The sequence below is a fragment of the Capra hircus genome, chromosome 8 (assembly GCF_001704415.2).
Source record: "Capra hircus breed San Clemente chromosome 8, ASM170441v1, whole genome shotgun sequence".
In the NCBI taxonomy this organism is placed as follows: Eukaryota; Metazoa; Chordata; class Mammalia; order Artiodactyla; family Bovidae; genus Capra; species Capra hircus.
Window position 1 is genome coordinate 86,466,886 of NC_030815.1, and position 4,628 is coordinate 86,471,513.

The 4,628-nt window shown below is 47.2% G+C and overlaps 1 long non-coding RNA gene across 1 annotated transcript; it reads left to right on the plus strand.

Annotated features, from left to right (window-relative positions):
* On the plus strand, positions 2,429–3,898 carry LOC108636577. The gene is made up of 2 exons (XR_001918475.1): positions 2,429–2,685; positions 3,388–3,898. It is a non-coding gene; the product is annotated as an uncharacterized LOC108636577 (long non-coding RNA).

The window sequence follows — 4,628 nt, forward strand, 5'->3', positions numbered from 1 at the left end:
GGGGCATGGTCAGGATAAGTCACCAAGGCCCATGAAGGAATTCTTTTGGTAGCAAGAAACACAAACCTAACTTGAACTAAATTAGGCAGGGAAAGAATTCTCTGACCAGCCAGCTTCTGGGACAACTAGACTTGTGGTCTCCATCTTTTCTCGTCTCTCCCTCTCCCCTACGCACAGAAGAGGACGTGCCCCTGGTGGTCCCCAGGTCGTGTCTTCCTGTCTTTCAACCAAAGTGGAGAGTGATCTTACCTCTATATTTTGGGAAGACTTGGGACAAGGGCGAGGTGCTGTAATCGACAGCCTTTATTAGGACTCCATTCTTGGAGGTGGGGATACAATGCAGGAGACCCCCACCACACTTGGTTTTAATGACAGCAGATATACATATGGAGTATCATTGGGCAGGCCCATGTGCCTATATCTCCAGTTATTAATGGGTTTTCTTGTTCACCTCTGCACTTGCACTATGGTTGAACACTCAGGAAACCACTTGGTTATTGTAACGGTCTACAAATCCACGTTGCCACTAACGGGGTAAGCAAGCTTGGCACAGGTACACACATGCTTCCCCAGTGTTGTAAGAGCTGCTGTGTTTAATAAAGTGCTGGTTCATCTTAAGTTGGTTTATATTAAGTCATCACTCAATCCATGTTTGTTATTTGTCATTTTATTCATTTTCTAAGAGAGATTGATAAATGCCCAGTTACTTTCAGATAGGGCCTCTCAAAACATAATGATGTCCATACTCAGAAACACAGGTGCCCTGTTTTTTTATTGCATCTGGAGCAATTCTGCAGTTTCCTGCTGCAAGATGACTAGGCAACACCTGTGGACTTTTTCTAAATAACATATCCTAAAAAACACACACTACTATATATTCTGTATAGCACTGGGAACTGTACTCAATGTTTTGTAATAACCTATAAGGGAAAAGAATTTTTAAAAGAATAGACATATGTATATAGCTGAATCACTTTACATCTGAAGCCAACACGTTTGTAAATCAACTATGTATGCTCAGTCACTAAATTGTGTCCAACTCTTCGCGGCTCCATGGACCATAGCCCTCCAGCCTTATCTGTCCATTGGGATTTCTCAGGCAAGAATACTGGAGTGCATTGCCATTTCCTTCTCTAGGGGATCTTCCTGATCCAGAGACTGAACCTGCATCTCTTATGTCTCCTGCATTGGCAGGCGGGTTCTTTACCATTGAGCCACCAGGGAAGCTCTAAATCAACTATACTTTAAAAAAGAGAGAGAAAAAGAAAGAGAGAGAAATAAGTAAATAGCATGTCCTGCTCCCTAAATAAAACTTCTAAAGAAGAGAATGCTTGGTTTTCTTTTGCCTGAACATCTTACACAATGCCTGCATGTTTGATGAGACACTTAGAAAGGATACAAGATTAGTTAGCCTACGGGGCAGCCGCATGTGCTTATGAGAAAAATGAGAAAGGGGAAAAGATGGTGAAGCAGGAATCCAGCCATCACCCCTCTGCCTATACACTCTTCTCCAAAGCCCCAAGCCCCTACTCTTCAAAGAGCAGACTGTACAATAACCTTGTGCACTTGGCTTTGAGGGACAGCGGTGGCAGGCAAATGTTTTAACGGGGAGATGGGACTTGAGCTGTGTGAAATTCAGGCTACAGTCCTACCCTGATGGCCCTTTTGTCCCACTTCAGCAGGGGAGCCTGTTGTTTTAGCTTCACTGCTAAGGGGTCACATTTGCCCACCATCAAGCTGGGGAGAGGTCCCTGTCCCCGTGACTTCCCACACTCTGGCTTCATTGAAAGCCACTAGGGTGGGTAAACATTGACTCTGGAGTCATCCCAGAGCTGGTGCAAAGGTGCAGGTAGCAGTTCTGGGCTGTCCGATGCTGCCTACGTGCTGATGGCTCTGGAGAGGGTGGTAACAAGAACAGAGCTGCTTCCTGGAACAAGGCTTAGATAAGAGGTGGCTTGTTGTGCTTGAGTTTCCTTGAACTTCACTACGAGTTACAAAATCCTATGTCATAACTACTGCACGTAGGATTTTTTAGTAGTGACTTCCCCAAGAAGGACTCTGTGTGTATATAGAGAGAGCGGAAAGAGACAGAGAGGAGGAGGAGGAGAGAGAGAGAGACAGAGAGAAAGGGAGTGTATGTGAGCAAGCAGGAGTTCCTTCTGATAATTATTTTGGAAACTGTTCAGAGAGGCCAGAAATAATGAGCGGATCTTGGGGTCTTGGGGGTCTCTATGCAAAGAGACACACACACATACACACACCCTGTGCTGAGAAACAGCAACAGGCACTGTGTGGTGGCCATGGGGTCCCTGAACCAGCCCTTCCCTGTGCTCGCTGGGCTGGGCTTCTCATCTTGGTTGTCAGACCTTCCACGCTTGTACTGACCAACTAAATCTGCAGCCTTCCTTGCAGGCCTTTTCTGGCTTATAAGAGAAAAATGACATTTAGAGCTAGGCTATTCCAAAGGGTGGCGGGAACTAAGTCTACTGGAGGCTAAAAATAGCCAGAGCCCAGCTGGCCCGATCAGGCCTGTGGGCCTAGGGACCGCCCGCCGTCACCCTGGCCCTCCCCGGGTGCCACATGCCGACGCTAGTTCCAGGAGGTGCTCAGAGCCTGTTACTCATATGTCAGATTCCCACTGTCATGATGTTATTTCATGCACCAACTGCGTTTTCATAGAAAAGCGTGAGTCACTCCTGAGTGGGGCTTTGGGAAAGAACTTGGCTAGGGTGGGAGGGAGCGGCTCTCGTAAGCCGGAAATCTAGGCGGGGAAGGGGCCTTTTATAGTATCCTGCGTTGGCTTTTTCTGTAGGTTAATTTTTATCTTAACAACCAAGATAAGGTTGAATGATCTTTTTATAAGAAATCTATTTAAATACAAGGGAATATTTGAACTTATTTTTAAAAGGCGAGGGCATTTTTTGTGGTGCTCAATTTATAAATAAGATAGATTAGGGGTTGTTTGATGGACATTTACAACGGCAGTGACTCTTGCGGGGCATTCTCTCCGCACTACTCTGGGGACACAAAATACCCTTTGTTCTAGTCTGCAGGGACACCGGCTCTGATCAGCCGGGCATGCCTACCCCAGAACCCTCCAGACAGGGCTTACTGCTTGGGAACAGATGGTGATTTTTCAAACTGAATGCTATTCTGGTGCACTTACTTAGGAAAAATATCTAAAAATAGACTTGAATGAGCCTAACCTGCAAAAATAAGTTGTCAGCTTCTTTTTACTCCTTCTGGGTTGAAAACAAAGCTGTCAGCAATTTCTGTGCGTTGAGGAATCTGTGTGCTTTCTTATTTTAGAGAAAGCTTTTTCAGTAGGACTGCAATTGAGTCCCCTTAAATCTCTCAGTGTCAACAAATTACCATCTGTTGTTCTAGAGAGTCTCAAGCTGATGAGTCCTCCTCCCCACTTGAAGCTGGAGACAGGTTGCCCATCTGGAAAACGGGGCCTGAGGATGGGACCAGCTCTGTGCCTCTGGAGGGACTGATTGCAGTATCTCAAGGTCAGCCAGATCCCATGAAGCCTGATGCTGGGAGCAGTTGCCCCCTTGGTGCGGTGAAGACACTTGGCTTGGAGATGGGGTAGCCGTGAGGTCCAGGGTGGTGGTCTGATGCCTGTCGTGACTTGGGTAGTGATGGCCCCAGCACTGGGCTTTGAGATGGCCAAGCACTCACCTTCTTCACAAAGTACCTGGTGCTATCTTGCCTGGTGGGCAATTTGCGCCAGACTTGTGGGGGTTTGGTACAGTATTGTTGTCTGTGAAATGAGGTTCCCCCCATACTAAACAGGGTGTGTAAAACCTAGAGAAGTCAAGGGCAGGTGGAGCCCTTGTTCATCCTGGAAGGGACTGGCTTGAATTTGAGAATTAAAATGAAGCTGGAAATGACACTTCTACTTGTGGAGAATTGTGCTGGTGATACCCACACTCAGTCTAGGCCCAAGCAAGTGCAGGCTCTTGGGACTGCACACCCCTGCTGAGCCTTTACCATGGTCATGTGGGCACACAATCCACACCTTCCCCTCTCCCACACAAACCACAAACACACACCTACACTGCTGAGATGATGAGCAATTTTTCCTGGGATGGAGAAGATGGGATATCAGAGGAGAAAAAGTTAGACTAGGGAGATGCTTGGTGGTGAAAGGGGTGGAGAGAGTGAGGCTGGGCTGGGCGAGTGCCAGATGGCTGCTGGGCTCTAAGAACCTCCAGGCTGGCTCCTTCAGGCCATCTGAGAGGGCTCAGGTGATGGTCAGTCTTGGACAGTGTTGGAGACTCTGGGAATCTTCCCATCCAGTTTCTGGTGAACTGTTTTGATGGAATGATCTCATTAGCCATGAGTTAATTTAGCCTGTGCCTTCTGAATTGGAGCAGCTAGACTCACCACTAGCCATTTTCCCAGGCTGAGCTGGGATGGAAGCCCGTACACCTCCCCTCTATGCACAGACTTTTTCGAAGGGAGCATCAGTTCATTTGCCAACCAGAGGCTCCAGGTTCCTATGGACACTAAAGGGTGCTCTGTGCACGCCTGGCTTCTAGTGAGTGACACTAAGAAAGACCATGGTGAATATATGTGTGTTTTGGACACTGTATGACAATTCTTAACAGCCTTTCTTCCAG